At 39.0% G+C, this 26,812-nt stretch overlaps 1 protein-coding gene across 17 annotated transcripts in view; it reads right to left on the minus strand.

Moving 5' to 3' along the window:
- Positions 1–26,812, minus strand: part of LOC148970791 (uncharacterized) — a 264,684-nt gene that overhangs the window by 92,418 nt on the left and 145,454 nt on the right. Inside the window, exon 6 of one of the 17 annotated variants that reach the window (XM_089123681.1) lies at positions 10,751–10,885. The exons of the other annotated variants lie outside the window; for them this stretch is intronic. The gene's annotated coding sequence lies outside the window, so the exon portion shown is untranslated. Of the gene's footprint in view, positions 1–10,750; positions 10,886–26,812 lie in introns of those variants that run through there. 17 annotated transcript variants of the gene reach the window in all.

Below are 26,812 nucleotides of genomic sequence, written 5' to 3' on the forward strand. Positions count from 1 at the left end.
TGACCATTGGTATTGACTGGTTTAAGTTATTTTATTGGTATAGGTAAGGGCATGGCCTAAGGCCTAAAATGCACCAGAATGCAGGAAATCACATCTACTAAATTCAAAATTTTCTAGGGGGGGAACCCCCAGACCCCCCTCTTATTCAGCCCCCCCTACAATAATTTTCACCAGCCGCCACTGATTTCAGATTAATATCAGCATTAAAAAAATACAAGCTCCACATTTCTGCTTTCAAACCATCTTGAATGCTTATCATTGAAAATGCATTTCAGTAAATATGATTTATTTATAATGATTGAGTAATAATTATTATGTGGCTATCATGTAGCAACATGTTATTACGTTTATTTATATGTATATCTAGTTCAGTCATGAAACTCTAGAGGGCGCAGGGTGGTAAGTCCTTTTCATCATTACCACGTGGCACAAGCTAATTGGCCTCTGCTGAACTTGCAGTCAATGAGATTGTTTGTTCAACATTTAAATATACTGGTTCATTATTTGCAGCGAGAATCAGTCTTGCAGCATGCTATTAGAGTTCCTCTGAAACCCTTCCAACACATACTCATCCCAAGACATCTACTAACTGACGCTTTTAACCATACGTCAACATCCGACGTTTTATGGTATACCCTTTGATGATGATCCTAGGGCATCATCTACAGTAACTGACGCTTTACCTTTAGCGTCAGTTAGATGACACGGGTAGGTTTAGGCCTGGGGTAGGGTTAGGATTAGATAGCGTCATCTAACTGACGTTAAAGGGTACCCTAAAATGTCAGATGTTGACGTATGGTTAAAAGCGTCAGACAGATGACGTCTTGGGATGAGAACGGGCTGACCCTTCACCTCCACCCGGCTCCACCTGCCTAGATCTGCCATGGGATTTATGTCCATTTAGTGTTGTCAAAAATACAGACTTCAGTACCAAGTCGGCATTGAAATTTTAAAAATATGATGCTTTAAGTGCTGTTGAGTGGAATCGTAAACACCTGATTGGCCATTGTGTCCCTGTGGGAAACAATGTGTGAAAGTGGGAGCGGTGCTTTTAAACGCTCCCGTCTGTATGTGTAAGCGTTCGGGGAAGAGCGTCATTGATGTATATTTTTAGCATGTTTTATAAGCACTGATCATTGTAGCCAATCACAGACATATTTGATGAACATGTGGGCATATTGGGCAATCAGAGGTGTTGGCGATTCAACAGTCCTACTCGACCCGCACAAGCGGGGTTCGAACCGAGTTCTCTGGCATGGGAAGCAGGCGTGCTAACAAGGACGCTAAAGACCACAGCTACTAGAGTCAGTCTAGGGGAGTGAGGTTTACACACACAGCTCTTACTGCCCTTTGTCCGTTACACATGCAGCAGTAGAAGCATACATGCTCACAGAGGCACGTCTGTGTATCAAATAGCTGTAGCAAGTCCACACTTCTTCAGCAGCAGTAGAAGCATAGCAGATCTAGCCAAGACCAAATAAATGAACATTGCCACGTACAATAATATTCTAACGCTATCCCGAGTGTTATCTTATTGAAAAATATGATTTCACAACATGACATCATGACTTTTGTGTAAACATACACGCCACTTTCAAGTCAAGTGGCATGTTATCTATACGCATTTTCAGCTATCCGCGAGTCTCCGCGTTAAATGTCCGAGTAATTCAGCGTGTATGTACACGCTGTTAAATGTCCGAGCGAAACGAAGCAAAATGTAGATCTACATCTGGGGAGTGATATTTTTTTCCTAGGATGGTTGGGTAAGACTCATAAATGCTATTAACCCCAGTGACGGGTAGGTTTAGGGACGGGGTTGGGATAGGTCATAGATTTATGTACTGTAATGTAACGTTAAGTCAACAGCGTTCATAAACACGCTGAAAAGCGATTATGCGTGTTGGTTGCACACCAAAAATGGAAATACGAATTGGCGTGTCATACATACGCCATTTCATGAGATCAGTCTGAATTTTAGACAAACACTTTTTTGCCTACAATAATCATTTATACAACATTCTTTTTTATCATGGATCTAGATATTAAATTTTGAAGGTTAAAAAAAAAACTCTTGGCACAAAACAGAGTCTGTCCTTAGAGTTTACCTCAGAACAATCCTTTATTGATTTACAAAATGCTTAACCTAAATTTGAACCTAAATTTAAACTGAGGATATGACCTGCATGTTTGGTTAATGAAAAAATCCAGCTGAAAATGCCACTGAAATTGGATTCAAGCCAATGCTTTGTTACTGAGGGAAATCAGTGAAATCTTCAAAAGCTTTAAAAATGGTTTAAGAAATAGTTGGACAATTTCCCCCAACACCAAAACAAGCTATGGCAAAATTGTCCATTCTTCTTCTGAAATATTGATAAGGGAAAAGGAGGAAGGGGCGAAGACAGCGAGAGAGAGAGAGATGGCGACCCAGAATGTGAGAGAAAAGCACCGTGTTGATGGGGAAGAGACAGCAATTGACAGCACACCGGAACATTTCTCTATCCTTCAGATAATGACATTGCACCCTGTCAGACAAAGAGCGACTCAGAAAAGAGTGTGTGTCTGTGTGGTGTGGGGGGTGGGGGGTGGGGGGGGGGTAATGAAGAGACAGGACGGAAGCGGGCGATATACAGGGGGAAAATTGAAGCTGAAATTGCTATTTTGTAGGTTATATTCTGCAAATGATGTTTGTACACATGTGCACATGCAACTCTTTGTCGTCATGGCAATTGTTGTACATATTATCGTCTATGTTATGTGTTGGGGCAGCGCTGACAGGAACTAAGGTAAAGTACAGAATAGAGATGTTACAACTTAGCCACATTTTCAGTTGTGTGACAAAATTCAAAACAAAGAAGCAACTTTGTCCATTGAGTAGTGCAAAAAAAAAAAAATCATCACTTTTTTTTTATAGCAATATGAACTGAGGATGTAATTAAAAGACTTTGCATAAAATGTCCATCCCCTTGCACCTAGCACTGGGAAATCATGGTTCATTTCCGTGAATCAGGCTGGTCCAAAAATCAATTCACTGATTCAATTGCATTCCCCTGCATTTTATATATATTTTTATTCATATCTTTCATGTCTACTGCAGTCAGATTGACCATGGTCACTCTTAATAACACCACTCACATGGCTGTGCACTCGTAATGACAAATCAAGGATGATAAGAGGCTAAAAGCAGGTTTAGAACTTGCCCCGTTGAAGTCAACAAGGTGCGAATTTTAAAAACACAATAACACGGTGTAGGCGACACCGATTTTTGTCGTTTTTGTCTGTATTGACAGCACTCCAAATGTAAGAAAATAAGCTCAATGTTAAGAGTTCTCCTTTGACATTTTTGATAAGGTAATTTAAATACACAATTGTTATAAGAAATAACTTGTTAATGTTAAACGTGCATAGCGTATCTATGGACATGAACCAAGATTAATAAATGCTCATTGCTAGTATGCTAGCCTTTTAATTAACTAATATTAAAATTATTAATAATTGTAATATAAAAAAATATCAATATTATATAGTCCCTACCTATTGAAATGCAGTTAGATATTCAGTTATACTTTATTATAGCATGTGCAGTTTCACTAACTACTTTTTCAAAAGGGTAGCTTGACTGTAACTTTAAAACCTTTGTGAAGTGATACTGTATGTGGCAGGATTTTAGAACATTAAAAAAGCACATCAATTTCTGAACACCGTAGTCACTGTGTGTGTGAGAGTCTGTGTTAGAGTATGTGCATGCATTTGTCTGGCCTTGTGTGTGTTATGCAATAGCTGACCTCCTGTGTGTGCATTACTCATGTCGACCTGCTGTGTGCAGTCTGGTCAGGTTGGAGATTTGGCCCCAGTCTGTAGAGAAGTACAGCAGATGTTACTGTGTCTGGAGTTCTGTCCAGTAAAACCACATGATTCTGCTCAAGGGAGGTGCGTCTGTGTTTATAAGTGGGCAGTTGAGTTACACATAAGCATGTTGTAGGTCATAGTAATATCGTATTTGACTGCTCATTTCTTCACAGTTCAGACCTTTTCTTGCTTACATTTTCAACTTTCTTTACTGTGTAATGTTGCTGTTTAAGGATGAAAAAGGTCTGCAAAGTTACAAAGTTACAAACTCCCTGATACGCCTCAGTTGTAGTCTTGAGTGTTTTTTTTTCAGAGAATGTGCACATCACAGTATTTCTCTTTAAAAGTGCACCTATAATGGTTTTTCAAATATTACCTATCATGCAGCATGTAATATAGCTGTTTGTGGATATAAAAGGCGTGCAATATCTTAAATATCAAAGTGCGCAATAAAGTTGTCTCCTAAAAGAAATAATCAACCTAAATAAGTCATCAGCAATTCCAACCTAACTTCCTGTCACATACCTACTGTGACAGTGGTAGTGCGGTTGAAGAAAGGAGGCGTTGGATCCAAGTGCAGCACACGTTTTATTTAACACGCTCAAAACTCAAACAGACTTCAACAGACTAGAGTTTAGACTCAGGAACAACCCACATCGACCACTCGACATTAAACAAGAACTCACAAAGACAAGGCAGGAACACAGGGCTTAAATAATAGGGACAAACGAGCTAGGCAAGGTAACAAGGGGGCGTGAGAAATGAGAAACACCTGGGATAATAACTAGACAGGGAACAACTGAATACAAATTGACAAGACACGAAACCACATCATGACACCTACGTAACAACAATTTTTTTTTTTTTTTTTTATTTTGCATAATACTACACTCTTAAAAGAGATTGAACCTTTGGGGTTCAAAAAAGAACTTTAAAGTGCAAAAATGAACTTCTAAATGTAAAAAAGGTTCAAAGTTGAACCTATAGGTTCTTTAATGATCCTCTGATTATTTGGCACATGTTGTCAGTTCATTTTAGAACCTTTGTTGTGGCAGAAGGGTTTTGTACATGCCTATATTAAATAAATATTTCAAGAAGAATAATAGGTTGTGTCTGTGTTGTGAAATGGGATTAAAGTAGTAAAGTATAATAATAATAATTTCAAACATACATATCTACATATACATACCGAAATCATGTCTAAAAAGGTTCAAAATGGAACCCATGCGGTTCATTAATGCACCTTTAAGGGAAGGTTCCAATTAGAACCTTTTCAAAAAGGTTCAAAAATGAACCTTAAGGTTCCCCCACAGTTGCAATTTCCAGGAACCTCAAAAGGTTCATTTTGGAACCTTTTCTTCTTAGAGTGTAGCCTATGTTCTTCATTGGCTGCATGAGAACAACAGCAACTTTGACCCGCCCCCAAACACTGTAGTTGTAGCTGAGACTGGAAGAGTTTGATTTGTGATTGGCTTTTTCCCTCCACAGACGCACGTCGGTAAACTAGGAAATTAACTTGCGCTCCCTGGGCCGGTCGACGCAAAAAAAGAGGTGTGTTTCGGCGCAAACATTCCCTAGTGCTATTTTACAGTTCCAGAAAACAATTGTGCCACTGACCAGAAAAAAAACTGGTCTAAAGTCAGTGGCGTGTTGCGCGTTATTCATAATGCTATTTTAAGCGTGCATGCTTGGCAATAATGTAGCGGGTACACAACAAGTATACACTTTGATTCTCTCTTCAACACAGATGCAGCAGTTTTTATTTTTGCAAATCATAGATTATAACAAGGAAAAATATTAACACATGAGGGAAATCATTGTGGTTTACATGAAGGTGAAAAAACCTAATTACCCATTTTTTTAAGCCTAATTGTAGTACTGAAGGATCAGACCTGTTTGCCCAATAGTGGCAAGAAACATATATAATGTTAAACCGACGCTGATTTGGGTGGTTTCTCCCATTCCCATACAACGTCACTTCTCTGTCTTTCACTGCCCTGACAAGAACGTCAGTCTCATCGGCTGGTAAACCCGCCGTTATAATAACAATCCGTCATGTAACACGCGCACCTGCTCTTAAAGGGTATGTTGGATGAGGCTGTGATTGGTTTATCTCACGTTACGCCCAAACCACACCTATGAATTATGAGGCTACTTGAGACCAACCCCTTTTAAACTTGCGGTGGGCGAAAGAGTCATTTATCCCGTCGGTAAAATACAGTAGTAACAGTATCCAAGACCCGCCCACAAAGTTACTTGCGCTTGATACTTGCGTTTCAGATCGTTAAAATAGGGCCCTAAACCTCTATAACTAAATTAGGCACCTTTAAAATAGCATACTACGGGCACTTTTCTATAAATCCTAAACAATGCATATGCAAAATAAAGGCGGCGAGGTATGAGTTGCATTAGTAGTATGTTGTATGGTAAGGGGCGTGGGATTCCCAAAAACAGGCTTGAAGCGATTGACCAATCACAACACACTGGTCCAGCCGACCAAAAGGAAGGTGGGGCTTCAGAGACTGGACCTATCTATCTTTTTTAAATTCTTAAAATAGCCTTAATTTTCTTAATGCAAAATATATTTATGGGATAACCTACAGCAGACAAGTTTTGCGAGATTCACCGAGCCCGATCTCATGAAAGTTCGTATCTATAGCACGAATGTCATTTCTCGTGGCATTTATACGCCAAAAACAGTTTTTGCGTGTATATGGTACGCGTTTTTCGCGTGTATATGATACGCACTTTTTGTTTTTTTCATCTTCATGAGACTGTGTTGGATTCACCCTCAATAACTTTTCTAAACATCTGTGGGTAATGTAGAAGTGTATAAATTCATTATAACACTCCATTAGTTCATCAACAGCTCACAAATACTTGATGTACATGGGTGCGTGTGTGCCAGCGCGAACTGAGTGAACTTGTTTAAACCCTGAGTCAGGCGTAAAGGTCTGCAATCCCGCAGAGGTAAAAACTCAATCAACACGAAACCTTCTTATCAGGGAACATTCAGACTATGTAGGAGGCGAAATGAAAAGCCACTAGAGAATCAGTTATTGAGCTGCTGATGGCGTGAACTGTAATAATGTTTGTTCTTAAGGCAAACTTAAAGAAAAGTGTTCAAAAGGAAAGTGCAGATATATATATATATATATATATATATATATATATATATATATATATATATATATATATATATATAATTTTTTTTCTATTTCCCAAGTTTTGTTTAATTTGATATATTAAAATAAATTAAAAAAAAACACCTAGATACATATTTTTAAAAAATCAATAACTAATAAAAAATGACAAACACAACTAAATTAATAAAAGTTAATTAAAACAAACTCATAACACACAAAAAAATGATATTAGTAATGATATTAGTATGTCAATGATATTAAAATAACACTGCCATTAACAGACAAATAGTGCTTACTTTTATATATATATATATATATATATATATATACTTACATAAAAATGTATAAAGCATGTTTTCACAATAAATAAATAAATATATACTTATTTTAAATACTCAAAATGCTATCCATCACATTGCATCACACTGATTCCTCCATAGAACAGGTGTTTTCACAAAAATACTTGGAAAAATGGCACGACTGTTAATTTGCCTCTTGCTGGGAAAACAATGCAAAATCCCGAGGACTAGATGCAGATATCATAACCTCAGTATATCGAACAGTATATCGATAGATGTAAGCAAATATGCCTAAGAAAAGAGAAATGCAGTTTAAGAGATGGTCCATAAATATCACAGACAATATAAGGTTGTTATGGAGACAGTTAGATCTTTATACTGAGAGGGTGGTCCACGTCACCAAGACAACTAGCGCTGCACCCCCAGATCCCAGCTGAACTGCAGACTGCTTCATCTAGCTTTCTCTCTCTCTCTCTCTCTGCTGCGTTGTGAGTTCATTCCAAAGTGCTTAGCCTCTCGTTATAACGTTGTCATTAGGAGGGGCATTAGAGAATGCCTGCCAGGCATCTCTCTATAGAGGAATTGTACCCAAATAGTCAGAGTGCTTAGACTCACTCATGATCTAATGCTCCACTAGCACTGAAGATATTGTTATCTGAGAGGTCCCACAGAGTAGAGCGAGCATAATGGTTTTAGCTCTTTGGGTTGCAAACATCAGTTATCTTTATTAGGGACAGACAGGGAACTAAACTGCAGCGATGTTTATCATTTAATTGTTGTGTAGAAGGAAGAAGTGCGTTAAAAATCTTCAGAGTGGCTTCTTTGGGAGAAAAGAAGTAGTATTGTTTTCTCATGTTGTGTTTTTGTGATGTTTTCTCCTCTGAGTATATGCAATAATGTTAGTTGCCAATGTCGGGAGTATTGAATGCCTTTAGAAAATGTGACGGGCTTAAATATTTTATATTTTTTTAATACTAAAAAAAGAGGAAAAATAATGATTGGAGTTGTTCATCTGAAATTAAAATACTCAGTACATGTAATTGGTAGGAAGACTTTCGCTTTTGTTAGAAGACAAACACGCATGTGTGACCTACATGCTCCAGTAACTCAAATGCATGATGCTCACAAAAATGGAAAGCATCTGGGAAGCTCTAATCTGATTGGCCGACTTTATGCAATTTCCGGGAGTACGTCTGGAAACAAAGGCAAGATACTGGATTGATACAATGAGCACTTTTGAAGAATTTAAAATTTAAAATTGACCTTAAATCATAAAAGACAGTTAGGAAACTGTTTCCATCCACTTTTTTTATACACATTTAAGGGATATCTCATCAAAAAAACATTTGATGGAAACACCAAGATGCTCATAAATTCAAAAAATGCACAACATTTTTTTGCCTCAACAGTATAGATTGATAACTACAGACTAACCCATATCTCAAATGTTGGTTTGGTCATTCTAAAATGCCCGAGTTGGGTATAATGACCTCCCAGAAGTGTCTCACATTGTTTTCCCAAACACCATTGTTCAGTTGCATTTAATGCATAGGGCCAGATTTACTAACAGCTTGCATTAGCGCAAGCCCCCTTTTGGCATTAAAAAAAAAAAAAAAAAAAAACCACTGTCAGGATTTACTACAGATACGCAAAAAAAACTAAAAAAAAAAAACAAAAAAAAAAAAAACTTGCATTTCAGACGCAAAATTTATGCGAGGAGAGAATTTAAATGTATCACATAAAATGATTTACTAATGTTTGCATTAGTCAATTTACCATTTTAATTTTAATCTTTTTGCACCATTATTTAACACCCAAAAAAGCATGATGCTAATTGATTGCCGCAACTGACATTTTTATTACAGATAATTTGTGCCAACTTCCCAGGAAGTGACGATTTTGTTCTCTTGAAAACATGGGATGGAAACACTGCTTTCTTTGCAAACATTTTATGTGATTTTCCCATTTTGTACATATTTTAAATTCACAACATTAGATGTAAACAGCTAACGATACAGCTGTTTTTTAATTCTATAAATGTATTCCAAAAATGCATGTATGCAATTAAAATTAAATTTGACTTCAATATAAATATTTATACGTGTGTGTGTGTGTGTGTGTGTGTGTGTGTGTGTGTGTGTGTGTATAAAATATATATTAAATATTTTTTCTTAAAATTTCTGTCAAAAGGCTCTCTTTTCAATCAAAATCAGAACATTTAGCGGTCAAAAGTCAAAGGTCTGGCTACACAAGAGTATGTGCCATCAAACTCAAAGTGTCCTCATTCCAGAAAGATTAATCAAAGCATGAGACACTTTCAGTTGACAAAGACAGCATTTACCATGAGGCGGTGTTAAAGTACAATCCATAAAAAACCGCCCTAAAAGGCTTCGGTGACAATTGTAGGAATGGTGCCCTCCGCTCAGTCGATAAAATCATCTTTTGCCTCCAGTCACTTTGTCAAATGGCAGCCATAAAGAGGGAGCCTGCTCCGCTTTTTATTGTTTTTGAATTGTGGGCACTTTGTGAGCCCCCTGAACCCCCTGTGTCCTGGCTAATGTAAATATTTCAGAGATAGGTGCATAAAAACAGATATATAATTCTAATAAAGAGGCATAAATGTTTTGCGTGGCCCCACCGAGACCCCACTTCTGCCGTTGGGAGAAAGCGTTGAAATCAAATGTGTATTACTCTAGCAGGCATGCAGGGAGGCATTTTATCCTTGTTTTTGCAATCTTCGGATTGAGGGACAACCTGTGTTCGCTATTGATAAAGAGACTATTGACTCAATCTAAATGTAAAATTGAAACGGAGAAAATCAACAGTGTAATTGACCTTTGAAACCACCATCTGTTTATTTTCCATTGGATAGATGAAATGGATTTGTCTTGTTCAATATTAACATTTCATAGCGCCTCATAAGCCAAGGATTTGCCTTGTTTATCATTAGCACCGGTGGTTATACATTATTATCGCCATTTCTTAAGGTCATCGAGAGGCTAAAGCAAATAATAAAACCTGAGAAAAGTTTGAAATCTGAAATAAAAGGTGACCGTGTGGAAGACCAAAGCAATTTCTGATTATGAAAAAAAACCTAGTAATAATAATTGTAAAAATATTAACAAAAACATTGAAAAAAGTCATTTATAACTTCATTTAGTTCAAATAAATATAATTAATTTAATCAAAATGATATTCATGTTTTTTTCTCTTTTCTTTTTTGCAAAAAAATAGAAATCATTTAATCAATCAATAGCTCTTTATCTATTTATCATTCCAAACCTCTACGCTGCAACATCAAATTAAAATAGTTTTTAAAATAGAAGCATACAAGTTTGGAATGACACGGTTAGCAATTAAAGAAAAAAAAATCTAAACATTTTAGGTGAACGATTCCTTCAATGTGCATTATTCAACTATACCAAGCTTTAATGAATCCGTCCCCACCTCAAGTTGTCATAAAATATCTATTTTCCTTTCACTGATTCATCATGATTCATATTGGGAGTGTCCTTGAGGTGAGGGTCAGGGTGATTTCAGAGCCTTGCTGGGGTCGAGTGCCTTTTTATGTGCAAACCGTCATTATAGGACACCCTGTGAGAGAATTACAGATGGTTATCATTCTTGTTGCTCCTGAAACAGCATCAGTCAAAGGCCTATACATACAAAATGAAAAGCTGCATTATTTTGAAAAGAACAACTGAAGTAGATAGTAGTATCATTAGTTAATTACTCCCCAATACAGGAACCGTCCAGAAGTCTGGAGCACAGTGACAAATAACCAATATCAAGGTCTATTACATTAGTTGCCTTCAGTTTTCAGCTGATGAAAGGACAAATGTGGATATTATGAGAATGATGATTGATTAGAGGATTATTATGAAAGATTGAAATGTCTAAACAAACATAATGAAAGGGAAAAAACAAGGCTGGGTTACAACACTTTTCCTCATTGTCTTTGTTTTTGTTTTGTTTTTGGACAAAGTGTCCCATTTTGCTTGTTCTCCTTTGAGCAAACTCAATAAATTATGTACACTCTGTCATCCATTACATCAGCTACATTAGAGGAAGAAAATGAAAGCAAGCAGATGCAAAAACTGCATTTTTGATTGTTCACTGAGGCTTAATTTTTCAGCACATCCTGGAATTGAAACAAATGGGGGAAAATCTTTCATTGAGATTGATCGAACATAAACATTTTTAACGATGAGTTGAATTCATCTATCCAAATCTGTCAGCCACTGGCAAAAAAAGAAAAACTGAAAGTAGAATTCAAGTAAAACTTCAACCAAATTTAACAATAAAGAACAAATTCTTCACATAAAATACTATATATATAGTATAAATCACATACAGATGAAGTAGCTCAAGAATGCATAAATATGAATTCCCAGTAAGAGAGTGATTTCATGTGAATAAATTCTACTTGACAGCTCTACTAATGGTGAAGCTGTGGGTTTTAGTTACCAAGAAATTGTTGCTGATATTTTATTGATAAATTAGAATAGTGTTGACAATACTGCGATCCTGAACTATGTGAGCGTGATCTGCTTGTGATGTACGAGTATGTCCTGTGTAGAGAACGGAGACATTCCTTCAGATGACGACGAATTGCGATACCCCATTCGTCGCCATCCGACGGAACTCGGATGTCCTGAGTAGGGAACGGAGACATTCCGTCGGATGACAACAAATAGTAAAACCCCATTCGTCGCCACCCAACAGAACTCGGGAGTGACAACAAAAAGGAACTTACATTTACATTAAGCTGTTTAAAACGTGCATTCAACCGAACAATTTTGAGCATCCACATGGTACAATAAAACATATCTCACGGAGCGTTCTGAGATTATGTATTTATTCGTCATTTTTAACTGTTGGAAACGGGCCTTTAAATAATCAGGGACTAGTTGACGTCAAGCTTAAAAGCTTAAAGCGTCATGGCACAGCGTTAAAGTTGCCTAGTTGACTAGTCTGAGCAGAGCTCAAAAGGGGAAAATACCCAACATAGCCTCAGCTATGTCAGGCATTTCTCACCAGTATTTGACAAGGCTCATAGGGAGCAACCTATCACAGTGGAGCTTCAACTCCATTTTAATGACCCTAGAGTGATTAGGGGAGACTTCTCCTGGACTCATTATAGTTAATGGCTAAACTACAGAATGCTACAATGACAAGGAGAGACACCATCAGCAATCCACCTCCACTCATCAGTTTGCAACACCGATCATTCCTATAGAAGCGCCTCACCAAAGGTGAGCATATATATTTCTTCTCTAAGACCCAACAACAATTGGAGAGGAGGGCAAACAAAACAGAGGGACTCTTGTGAATTGGTCAACATAGTTCCAATCACCCTGCTCTACCCTACAGTACGTGGTTCTTGAACAGCCTACCAAATGTAGCTTGCAATGTGTTAAACCTCCCTTCGATTTTGCCACTCATCCAAGGGGTAGCAAACATCCTAACACTTACTCGAGAAAGGGATATAAACGAGAGCAGGGCATGATAGAGTTTGCCCAATAACTAACAACCCAATAACATCGCCTAGTCTTTAAATCTCAATGAAGCTGCAGGGGAGCCTAGGCTCTGCTTGAAGACCCAGTGTTATTGGTGGAGAGCAGCTCATACCCTGCCTTGAGTCATGGAACTCTACTTAAGACCCACTATTGCTTAGCACTTTGTCTTTTTCTTTTAGCACTAGATCACAGTATGCAACAGATTACAAGGAGGGAAGCCCCGCAGCGAACTTCTTCTACTTATTAGCATTGTCGAACGTAGAGCACTTATCAAAACACCCATCTAAAGCCTGGAAGACACCAAGCCGACGCTTACGAACTACTACTGATGAAAGCCGACTGTGTTGTCGCCTCTCGTCCGCTCTCGTCGGGGTAAAAGCTGCACTAAAACACGCCGAGAGAACTACAGCTGACTGTCAGCTATAATGTGTGTTCTGCGCCTGTGTGTAATGAGCCAACTGTCTATTTCTGCGGATATATTAGTCTATATTCATCATTCAAAAAGGAAAAGCGACGCTGCCAGCTACAGATACACATACCGTAAACAAAGCAGCCGTGCTTAACCTTTTGAATATCAATCATGCTAAACGCTTTCTTTATTCCACTCCGCTCATGTTTATATTGAAATATTCGCCAAGGAACACTCAGGTAAGATGACGTAACATAAGAACAGCCTTCTATCTGTCCCGTTTTGACTTCTTTGCTTGCTGTTTTACTTTCATTCTCATGCACTGACTCGTTCGCTAAGCTGAACAGCCAATCAGAGTTCTCTCTTTCAACATGTCGAATCGGGCGAAACAAAGCCGACAAAGACTATTTTCAGCCGACGGCACGGAACCGTGCGGAACGCCGAGGAAACTTAGTCGGCCGACGCACAAAAACTGCCCGACGGCCGACCGTCGGCTTGGTGTGTTCCGGGCTTAAAGGGGGGCATACATCCCTACTTCAAAACCCAACAGTAGTTGGGGATGGAGGCAAACAAAGAAGGCGTAATCTATACTGCCCTACATAACTCCATTCACCTTGCCTCAACCTTAAAGGGGTAAGCTTCAAGGATATAGCTCCTGAAAGCTGCTGACTGAGATCCCAGTTCTGTACCCTTCTCTACGTTCACCTCATTGGAAGACCGGAGATGTCAGAGAGGCTCACGGCCCTCCAGCAGTTTGGCACTGTCTTGTCTCCGCATGTGCTTTACCATGAGCCGCAAGTTGGTAGACAGAGAAGGCAGACTTATTTGATAACATCCACCTCTATTCTACCCCCATGTGACCCCACAATTGAGGATACCATGCTGTTTCATGGAGCCCGAACCTCAAGGAAAAAGTCAAGCGAGAGGCGAGCTCCTCCCACCGCGGCTCATCACAGCGCATTCAGTTTCCTCACACACGAGAGAGACTATACAAGCCAGATATAAACTCCTCCATTATTCTTGACACATCAATGTGGAGATATAGAAGAAATAAAAGGCTCACAAACTTATATGGACAACAGCGGAGGAGGTGGATTATTAATAACACCTGCCTCAACTCACTCTGCCTCTAATTCCTCAGACTTAGACACATCACATTAATCAGCCATGTAGGAAGTAGCCACACAGCGGTTTCCTGTTCCGACATGAAAGCAACATAGCACGAGAAGCCCGAAAGGAAAACTCCTGTCAGGCTCCTCCCGATTTAAACTATAGAAGGCTACAGTGATAAGGAGCCAAACTGTGAGGTGGAAATGCTTGACTCTTGTCCCTCAAGAGAGATTCAAGCATGGGTGGACCTTCTCATAGTGAATACAGAGCCCATTCTCATCCCAAAGCGCCATATAGGACGCTTTTGCAAAAGCGTAAATATCCAAGGCACATGGCACCCTTTAACGTCAAATGAGACGCAGATATATTTGGGCAGAAGGCGCCCCCTAGTGGTCTAACCCTTACCCTACACCATACCTAAACTTAACCATAACCGAAGCGTCTCATTAGACGTTAAAGGGTGCCATGTGCGTTGGATATTTACGCTTTTGCAAAAGCGTTGTATATGGCGCTTTGGGATGAGAATGCGTTGGAATACATTAAAACAAATGCGATTAGCTCCCTCGAGAGCCAAACACACTCCGTGTGAAAGCTCTAGACGGGTACTGCGTATGCATCGCCGTGTGAAAATCAAAGCAAAAACAGAGCTTCTTATCGTGAATGCAAAATAATAAGCGCATTTAGCTTCTTCGCGAATCAGGCTTAACTTACACGTGCATACAAACAAGAAGCACCTGAACACAAAACGGCTGATGATGTAACTCAGGCACCCTTTTATACTCATATGTGCTCTGCGACATGGACTGCTGTCTGACTATTATTAGCTTTTGTTTACATGTCACACTGTTGGCATTCTATTCCCCATACCGTTAATACCAAGACGCAGCTTTAAAGTTCAACCCCAGGCGAACAAATTCTGAGTTATCTTGCTTCACATTTCACTCAGCTCATAATTTACCTGGAATTAACAATTAATCCTGGGTATTCATAAAATACTGTTTCAGATGTTACATTCTTTAAGGACAAGTTTGGTATTTTACAATTAAAGCCCTGTTTTAAGATCTTTTCTGATGAAATAGAATGGTTAAGATTGTTTTTTAGACAGATGCTGCTGTCACGAGAATTTTAGTTTACAAAGACGTGAAACTCACCGAGTGGTCTGGGGTATTCACTGATATCCTATGGGGTATACACAAAAATCGCTGGAAAAGATGCTTTGCAACAGGTTTTATCGTAGTTATTGTCCAACTCCATTGACTTGTATTGGGTGTTCTGTGATGTGCTGTATTATTCTGCTGCCTGGAAATGGAAATGGGGTTGTTTGTATTCTTTCTGTAGTCTTATGCAGTCGCATGCATAGGTTGCTTGTATACAAGTGGTTTGCTTGCAATTGGCAAATGTGCATTATCGCCACCAACTGGACTGGAGTGTCTATTATTCAAGCTCTCAATGGAAGAATACGGTTGTGAGGTCTACAGTTTTAAAACGAATGCTAAAACACCTGTTGGAATGCATCTTTTGCAGCGATTTTTGTGTGAGCATATCAGTGAACACCCCAGACCACCCAGAAACCGAAAATTCTTGTGACAGCAGCATTTGTCTAAAAAAAACAATCCTAAACACTGTACAGTATTTCATCAGAAACGATCTTAAAACAGGGCTTTAAATATAAAATACAGAACTTGTTCTTTAAACCCTGGGTTAAAGTCCTTATTTGAATATTTGCGACATCAGTGTCATTGCATTGATTTTAATCAAGCAAAGCATGCAACCTAAGCTATAGAAATGTGCATCCTTATATTTTACATTGCTGACTGTACTATCAACTCTTCACTCTTGCCATTTTCCCCCACAAAACACTGAAACGACTATTTCCGTGACTGTCCAAAGCATGTGAATACGAGGCATGCAATTGGGTGTCGGTTGCTAAGCATCTAGTTGTATAATTCGAACACTGCATCGTTTCACACCGCACGTTTGACACTGTAATGCGGGGTTAACTGCATAAGCGGTGCCAACACTGTTCTATCTAAATTACAAGTATCAAAGGTTCTTTTACCCGGGGTTAATAGCAGGGTTTAGAACATTGATAACCTGGGTGCAGTGTGAAGTCCTAAAACAATGCATACAACATAAATCCTTTTGTGTGAATTCTCCTTTCTTGCCGATAAAATATAGGCACCAAAGTTGAGTGATCTGATCCATACCCATCCTAAATTCACTTTAAGAGAGATAAAACGATACTGTAAACCTCTGCTGACAGCGACTGGCTCATCATCCATCCCCTCTAAATCTCAGCCCTTGTTGTGTGTCTTAAATGATGAGGAAAGGGAAGACAAACAGGCAGGGGTGGATTTACAAGTGTATGACCTGACCTCCTCTTCACTTTATCCAGCATCCTGCCCCACTGCGACCTTGAAATTGGCGGTATTGGAGCTCGACGGGGGGGATGGGGGGGTTAGCGGAGGAACAGACTCGAGAAAGCGAAACAGCAAACGCTTGTGTTCTTTTTCCCTCTGTGAAAAAGAGAAGAGAAAAAAATCCTAATCTCACGCCGTCTGACGGGGGGCTTAAACGCTCGATTGCTTTGCTGCTCACGTCCCGTTCCCATCATCTTCCCCTCTGCGTCTAAGAAAGAGGGAATCTGGGCAATGCAGACACACACACACACACAAGCACACATATAGGCCTCCGCGGCAACTCAGTGTTGATGAATGACGTCCCCGTCCCATTGGGTCCCTGTCGATGCATGTTCAAGTGGACAGGATTGAATTTAACCATAGAAATGACAGACCATTTTTTTTGGCAGGGCCACATTACAAGAATGGGTTATGGTGACGAAGACTTTGTGATTTATGGCATTACGAAACGTTAGGAGGGATTTGTAAAGAAAAATCACAGAGAGAGAGAGAGAGAGCTTGAGTCATAAAACGGATCACATTGAATATCTGGAAGCGTTTGTTAAAAGGATGGCAAGATTCTTTCTATAGTGCTTTAGACACTCAGATTTCATGTTTGCATGCTTGTCACATTCCCTGTCCACTTTACCAAATCCAGCAGAAAAAAAAAAATCCTATAAAGGAAGGAATACTCAGAATGGTAATAAATCCACCCATGAAAACAAATTTACAACAATGTCAGTAATTGAGCATGATTTAGGCTGTACAGTGAAAAACTGCTTATTATGCATAAATACTTCACCAGTTGAAACAATGTTTTCTTCTTTTTCTTTTTTTGTTTTAGATCACTAAACCACAAAAAAATGGCATAATAATAACATTCCACAATGCTAATTTGTCATCTGGAGAAAATTCTCAGGAGAATGTGTAAACATGTCTGAGAACATATCAATAAAACAAGGCAGGCGTATTATAATTTCCTTCAAATCTATGAAAATCATTAAGATTGAATGCATAAATTAGATTGGGAATTACCCAGGTTAATAAAATTTGTGGTAATAACTCAGGGAATCTCACACAAAAAAAAAACATGTCCAGGGCACAATTAATCCCACAATCCAATAAAACGTAACAATAAATAAATTTATATTTTTCTTTGATTATATTTGGGAACATTAATATAATTTATTATATTATACAGTATATAATAGGATGATTAAGTGTTTTCAATTTTCAGTGGTGATTCATTAAAGGCTGTACCAAAAATATTTCTACTATGTAGAAATATTTTACATTGTTTTATTGCATCACAGTAAAGAAAATCCCAGTATGGAATAAAATAGTTACTAATCTAAGTAGAAAAAAAAAAATCTTAATTTTGGAGTGGAATATAACCTTGACAGCTTCTGTGAGATTCACTCAACCAGTAAAAACACGCTTCAGGATATAGCTGAAAAGAGAAACGACAGGAGGGACGAATGAAAAAGTGGATCAAAAAAAGAGAGAAAGAATCTGACAGGCAGAGCCAACGTTTCAAAAGAAATCTGTCCTGAGAACATTGGACCCGGCCCTTTCGGAAAGGAGCGAGTGATGCAATCATCCCTGCAGGAATTGGGTCGGCACTGTAAGCCATATTCAGCTCTCCAGATGCCCAGACTAAGACCAAAAAGGGTTTAAACCATTCAATGGTGCCAGTGATTGAGGACCTAGAAGTGTCATTAGATCCACAGTAATCCTGAGGGGCGGAAGGAGGAACAACAGAACCCTGCCGTGGAATGGATTTAAGGGGGGAAAAAATAAATAAATAAGATCAGAGAGCTACGGATACAAATAAAGTGATAAAAGAAGTCCACTGGAGAGATGAAAAAGGTATCACATTTGTCAGAATCTACCTGCTCCCATGCATCCCAGCCTGGGGCCATTTGTAAAATTCAGGTTTTGAATGAAAACACTGCTTTGTAAAGTTGCTTTAGAGAGAAAGTGTCTGTCAAGAACACGCATTTAAATGCAAATTTGAGTGATATGAGAAAAAAAAATAAAACACACACACATAGTGATTATAATAAAAGCAGTTTCCTTGGTCATGTTCAATGCTCAGGATTTTATAATCTTCAGAGACAGACCAATTGTAACGGTTATGCTCGGTTTAATAGTTTGTTTTCATCTCGGTTTGATCGTTTCCCATTTTCCTGTGTTTCCCTGGCTGTTAATTAGTTCTTACACACCTGTTTCTGTTCTACTCATTATCTCCCTGCTTTATACCCTTAATTTCCTCAGTTTCTTGGTCCGGTATTGTTTATGTCAATGTCTATGTTAATGTGGTTGTGTTGGATTTAATCTCCTGCAACCTCTTGAGTGTTCCTTGTTTATTTCATCCGAAATTGTTTCGCTATCTCCTTCTTTGTGCGCATTTATTTCACCCACACGTAAAATCAATATATTTTTAATATTTTTATTATCGTAGTGATCTTTTTCGTTATGCAATCGACAAAAATAGTATTATTGTTACATATATTATTATCTTATAAATATTACAAAAAAATTCAAACAACCACAATTATTTATTTTGATGAATTAAAAATTATTAAAAATTATTTTTTATTATTATTATAATTGATTACAAAACTTATTTTAAATAAAGAAATAACTGTTGTTGTCATTATGATAACGCGCATCAGTCGATCTCGAATCATTACGACGGATGATGCGATTACGCGAAGGTGGTTCCCCTTCCTCCACCTTCCTACATAATTTCCCTTTGAATTTATGGGATATCTGAAGCAAAGTCACTTTGAGCTCCGTGTAATTTAATAGAGCCCGGAGAGAGAATCTGATGTACCGAAATGCTCAAGAAACAAAAGCCTCATGGTTTTCAGCATTACACACTACGCACCTTCTCAACCCACAATTCCCTTTCATCTGGCATGCAGAAATCAAATCTCGAGATCTCACGGTGACACCCACTCTATTGTTCAATCTCTGGTACACGTCATCGGCTCGCGGATATGTCGGCGTGACGTGTTCATGTGAAATTAAGAGTGATGTTGCAGTGGCGGATCTGAGGCTTCTCTCTGATGCAAAAGCTCGCAGTCCCTGGCTCATGAAATGTTTTGTTGTTTGAGACAGAGCCGAAAGAGATTTAGGTGAGCAGTTTTTGATGCAAAAGAAAGTGATTTTAACATCAAGGTCACAGTTAATCACCTGATGCAGACTAGTACAATACTTTATTATGAATGTTGTATAAAAGATGGAATGCCTTCGATGCTAAAAAGGCACAAATGGGACATGTCGTCAACCGCTTTGAACTTTTGGCCTTCGGATTGATATCTGACATCATTTGTCAGCGGTGAAAACTGCCTGGAAGTGTTGTATAAATGGGAATGAGGATTCAAGGCTGGTGTTTATGGTGAAAAGAATAATCCAGCAAAGCGTTTAAAAAAACATCAATACGGCTTTGTTCGATTTTTCATTTCTTTTTCTGCACGGTAGCCAAAATAAATCCAGCTGCTCGTCAAAGAGCCCGCCGTTATTCTAACCATACACATCCAGTAAATACGACTGAGCTTTTGTGTCACTCATGGATGGAAGCAAACGTTCCTCTATCTATCATTACCCATAAGCCTCTGAGAGGCTCTGATTTCAGAAACTCATTATTTTGAACATTTCATAGCCAAGTGCCCGACTTCTTTTTAGGTAGATTAATTTTTATCAATATATAATGAGGGTCTTGATGTCAACTCAACAGGAAATGAGGATGTCAAGGCTGATTTTTCAGCGGCTGAGAAAAACTAATCTCTGATTTTATTTTATTGTCCCACTGGATGTGCAGCTCGAGTCGGCATGGTCATTCTTAGCCTTAAATCAAATCCTAGCAGCTCTGCGCAAGTGAATGAGGTTTGGGAGGGAATTAGACGGGACGCTCTCGCTCTTTAAGCCTTCTGGGTAAAAACTTGTTTGATTTTCATTGATTCCAGCGCTAGTTATCAGCATGTTGTGACATGTAATCAATGTTCCTCGCCAAATTGACGAAAATCAGTATAGGGTTGTGCAAAGCAAGCGTCAATTAGCTTTACATTCTCTGAGGTGGCTGAAAATAGGTTCAAAAATTTCCAGGTTTTGGAAATGCAAATCAAATCTGACATATGGATTCGAGTAGATCAATCAAAAATCAATTTCACATGAGCGGTGAAGTTAAATTGCACCAATGAGACTTTGACCTCTCTTGAGAGACGAGCGCCGATCTCCATCCTCGCACTGTTTGACTGAATAACCGTCAAATCCGCCGTTCTTGTCATCGTTATAATAACTTGTCTTACACGTCTCTCTTGACGCGCCGCATCAGATGTGCTGCTCGTGTTTAAAAGGGATTTAACTGGAAAGAAGAATTTGATTAGATATATAACGCAGGATTACTTGCTGTATGTCCGTGCCAAATAAGTTAAATTGTAATGTGTTTAGCAGTCTAATATGCAGAGGCTTATAGGCAGATAGCATAGGCGGCATCCTTGGCAATGTGACAGAACAGAAGGGACAAAATCCTCCTTGAAATGAAGTACCTGGAACACAATGTACACCACATATTATTTACAGAAGATTACACATGTAGAGAGGTAGATCCTGGGTTATCAGCACACAGCAGAGTTTTAGTCGGAAAGGGAGAGGAAGAGAACGCGAGTGAGAGAGAGAGAGAAAAATCGCATTGCTTCTGGCTCTGCCCAAACAAGCGGGCTCATGGGAACTTCCCACTGCTGGTGAGTGGGCTGAAATGAAAAGCTAAGAGAGCACTTTATCTCATATAGAGAATGTCACGAGTCCAAAAACACAGTTAAGATTAAGGCTGAAACAAGTGAAAATGCTATCACTCCAATTGTTTACTTGAAAGGTCACAAAGTGTTGCCAGGCCCCCGAAGATATCTTTAATCCCACCGAAAAGGAAAACTAGAAGATTACAGTACACCTGCAAAAGTTTGCCGGAGATGTTATCGAGCTAATACCCAAGTGCTGTTTAATCTGAACTACTAAAACATTATAAAACATAACAATGATCGAAGGCAAAACAGTAATGTATGGTCCCTTACTTTTATAAAGCTGTCATTCAAGCTTCACTCACAAGCATGTGAAAAAGTGCCTTTATGCTATTTTTAACAAAAGTTTTTGAACAATGAACAGTTCAAATCTCGAAGGTCTAGAATTGGACCTTCTCCCTCCATTTTGTTTTGGGGGCAGGAAAATAGTGTCTGTAATAACCTGACTGTCTGGGAGGGGAACATGTGTAACCCCTCACACCCGGGTCCTACTCGCCCCGCTCCGAGCGGGCCTCGAACCCGGGTCTCCGGCGTGAGAGTCGGACGCTCTAGCAAGGAGGCTAAAGACTGCAGCCTCTAGCGTCTGTCGCTAGAGCGCCTATTGAGATCGGGGAGTGAGGTTTACTCGCACAGCAACTACTAGCTGGCCTCCGTTACACATGTTCTATGGCCCCTTTTGTCCAGCAGAGTTTGAACGAGGAGGACGGTGGGCAAACTGTATTCTGTGGCCTTTTCCTATGGTTCTCAAAACCCATGGAGATATTAGGCAGTAGTTTCCACATTGACACCTTCTCTGAAAGGGGCACAAATTTCGACGCAACGTCTGGTGCAACCCGGTCTCATCCCAAGACGTCATATAACTGACGTTTTGGGACGTCTTTTGACCATACGTCAACATTCGCCTTTTTAGGGCCCCCTTAAACGTCGGTAGATGAGGTTATGGGATCCTAACTCTATCCCATACCTAAACCTAACCCTAAACCTAACCCGTCACCTAACTGACGTTAAAGGTAAAGCGTCAGTTGTATGACAGCCCGGGATCGCCATCTACCGACGTTTAAGGGGGCCCTAATAAGGCGGATATTGACGTATGGTCAAAATGCGCCCCAATGAGATGAGACTGTGTTGTCTGGTGACACAATGTCTTGTGACTCAGCGTCTTGATGAGTAAGTGTTAAAGCAACACTATGTAACATTTGTTTACCTTAAAATAATGTTTCCAAAATCTTATCAGTGGTTCAACAAGTCATAACACGGTGAAAGGCACTTCTGTCATAGCCTGACGGGATCTGTATTGCTTTTACTGCCACTACGGAACTCAGAGGTTCGGGTAGTAACCTTGCCACAAAAAGAACTACAAAATTCGTCTGCTTCACGTCAAGCGCTACAATAGTCATTATTTCGTTTTTCTTCGTTTCTGATGTCGCAATACATCATCCTTTCATGAAATCATGTAACATGTGGACATTGTTCATTCCAAAACCGGTGCTGGATAAACAACGAGCGTGTGTGCGACGGTAGGCTGCGGTAGTCTAAATTATTTACGACAATTTAATTTCCAACCAGTAGGGCGACCGAAGAGGAAAAGTTCCATGGTGTTGCGTTAAATATCCCTTTATCCTAGGACACAGCAGACAACCGAATATTTAGCATTTCTCTGAATACCGCTGCCCCCGAAACACCGGAAGGAACAGCTGAGTCGTGAGAGTGTCGGGAAGGAGCTACTTACTATATTTTGATGTGCCCCGTCCCGGATGGGGACGCAACACTTAAAAACATGATTCACTATAATTCAGACATTTAAACACTTGATAAAGTGGTAGCCTGGCATGCCAGACTTACATCAAAATGTTTGGTCTGGGAACAAGAGAGATTTCCCAGAATCCATCCCCAAAATTAGGGAAATTTTTTTGTTTGTTTTATACATGACCCACAAACTTTAAAAATAAAACACTAATCATTAAAAGTCTAAAGAGTTTATAACTCCTACATATGTGTGTGAGAGAAAGATACAGTATGTGAGTGTGTGTGTGTGTGTATGAGAGAGTAAGAGACATTTTTTTTCATTAAAAAAAAAAAAATATCATAGAGAATGTTTAAATACCAATATCAGGTTACGAGGAAAACGGAGGCGGAGTAGTGGTGTTTCAGAGATTCGGGAGAGGTCTGCCTTTACCGATCAGAGCGTGTGCCGACACGGAGTACATAAAGCCTTTATACTCGACGCGTCGACACGAGCACTCAAAAATGACAAGTTGATCGTTTCGCCCCAGCTTTTTTGTAAGAGCGCTTACGGTGCCGCATCCGAGGATGAACGACTTCAAACCGAATATGTCCAAGCTTGCTCTGAACGTCGCAACTCTGTCGTCATTATGTTAAGCCCGCCCACCGACTCTATACACGATGTGATTGGCCCGTCCGGAGTTGGGTTTTCACAGCTAAAACATTTATTAAGAGTTGCTAGACCACACTGGCAGCGAAATGATTTTTGCTGCCGCTAGGGTGCGTCTAGATTTCTAGGCTAATAAAGAGGAACATTAAAGACCAAACAATTGGCAAGAATGGATCACATTTTCCAATCGTATAGTTGAGAGAAGATAATGGTTTAGTAAAGCTTTGTGAGCAATACAATCTGATATTAAACGACAATTTGACATTACAAACATTTACCATGCAGTGTTTTGAAAACAGCCGAACTACCGTCACACCACTGAAAAATATAGTGGAGTTAGTAGCAGCACTAGTTATTTTAGTTGCAAACCATGCCAAGATATGCTCTGTAATGGAGCCATGTTTTCACATTTGGTTCGACTGCTTGGCCTAAACCCAATTTCGATTCCACCCTCCTCCCCCGCAGGTCTCTTTTCACATTATATGATTTGGCTCCAAACTGTGGTACATTTGCGTCATCAATACCAACGTGAGTACTAGCAGCAGCTGTTTACCACTGCCTACTCAGAGGGAGAAGGCGTCAAAAATGTTTTTTATTCATGTAAATCTTCTGGGAAATGATGATTGTGTGCCAGTCCAACAAATGAAACATTATTATTAGCAGTTCACTTCTGCAAATCAGGCCGGGTTGGTTTTATACCAGTTTAACTGTACTGAGGTCCACGAACGCAGCCTAATGTTCTCAAATATATTTCAAACATACTCAGGTTTGTTGACTAAGGTCAAGTTCCGAAAAAGGGTTTTACAACAACCAAATTAACCAAATTCCGATGACAAACTCGTAGACCATTTCAAAAACCTGAGTTGACCTAAACACGTGAGTTCAAAGCTCCTCTTAAAGGGGTATAAAATGAAAATTCTAATGTTGACTTTTGCGGAACACAAAAGAAGATTGTGAAATATACAATGAAAGTCAATGGGGTCCAAAAAAGAACTGAACCCTTCTGAATTTAATTGTTTGGACAGAAAATACGTCAAGAGCCTAAAGGATAAAAAAGAAAAAAAAAAAAATCTTTCTGACTTTATTTTACCTGTGGAACACTTTTCTTTTTTGGCCCATTCAATAAAAGTCAGAAGGGTCCAATGTCATTGTACAGACAAAAATGGTTATTCAATTATTCAGAAGAAAGTCATAAGTTTGAAAAGACATGAGGTGAGTAAATAATGACAGAATTTTCAGTAGGTGAACTTTCCCTTGAAGCTGCCGGTCAACATCTTTATATGTTTATTTTTATTTATTTTTTACAACCAATAATGCTGAACTTAATCAATTCATCAATCTGCTTCCTTAATTGGCCTTTCATTCTATGGCTTATATCTGTAATTCATGAAATTTAATTTTCCACCAGGACACATTAAGTCCCGTCAAATTTAGCTGCAATTAGATTGGCATCAACGGGCACCATAACTCTGCTAATTTGGAGGGAAAAAGAGATCTTTGTGTTTTTGGCTGTGTCAGCACTTTTGAGTTAAGGTTTTTTTCAACATTCCCCCACCCCACCCCCACATATGGGTGCCTCATTTAGCCTGCCTGATTGTATAAGGCCCCGGGAGCCCTCGGTCCATTTAACCATTCTAATTTTTCAGTGCATGAACCACAGGACAACTCTACTAATAAGGTATTCAGTCAAAGTGCATACACTTACTGACTGACGGACACACACGACCTGCTAATGCGCGTGGTATTGCCTCTGAGTTCCCTGACCTGATTTGAATAAGAATGACCTGAGCTGAAACGGGTCACGGTATGGGCAGAAAGGCATGCGGTCGCTTCGGGGATTGATAAGTATTTTGGGGTTTAATCGCAGGTGCATGTTATGAGTGACAATGATGAAGTATATGGAGTCATGCCAGATAGTAAAGATGGGCTGACACTCTGTGAAGCAATTTTGTGAATAAATCATTGAGATTATTATGAGCAGATTCTAATAGTTTACTGACAAGACTCCATTCTGACTACGTCACCACCTCAGAAAATTGCCACAGGGAAAAAACAATAAGACATCTTAAGAAAAGAGATAAGCAATCAGTTGATGAAATAAAGAAAATCATGATGCCATGCCAAGGAACAAGATAAAAGAGGATTGATCTAAAGAGAATGAGAAGATAGATTGTGAGCAGGCCGATGGCCGAGGGCAAAAACTGTCAAAGTAAGACCTTTAACTGGAGGCTGCCAGAACAACCCACAAACGCTCTGACAATTCGAGCCTGGACTGAAAGGAAAGCTTTTGTACAAATAGCATTGCTTTACACAACTCATGAATCAGAGAAACACTGTTTCATCTCTTCTGTTGGCACACAGAAAAAGAAATGCATTCCATGCAATTTTTGGGATAACATCAGTGTATTTGATAATATGTTGACAGTTAAGAGACATCTTGTTTGTTCCATAAGCATATCTTTTAATAAATTAACGAAAATCACATGATCAAAGATAGGAAGCTAACAAATGCCATTTTCTCATAGCAATTAAACTATGAGAGTGTAATTTCTCATCAAAAATAATTCTGGAATTTTTCTAGAATCGAAATGAATGACTAAATTGTAGTAATTCAAGTTATTTTAAAAATGGTATTGCTAAAATGTTATATACAGTATTGGGTTTGTCAAATGATAAATATATTACATGATGTGCAGATTAATTAAACAAATTAATCACACATCAAATTTGGCTGAAAAAATTACCCCCAAAAGATCAATTCAAGTCATAAGTGTGAGAAAACCATTGGATAAACATTACAAAAAAAGTAGCTTTCGAAACAAATATTTTATTTGATTTAACATAGAATTTATTACACAAACTTTTAGGCAATAATGGCCATGATTTA

The sequence above is a fragment of the Pimephales promelas genome, chromosome 19 (assembly GCF_988280905.1).
Source record: "Pimephales promelas chromosome 19, fPimPro1.hap1.1, whole genome shotgun sequence".
In the NCBI taxonomy this organism is placed as follows: domain Eukaryota; kingdom Metazoa; phylum Chordata; class Actinopteri; order Cypriniformes; family Leuciscidae; genus Pimephales; species Pimephales promelas.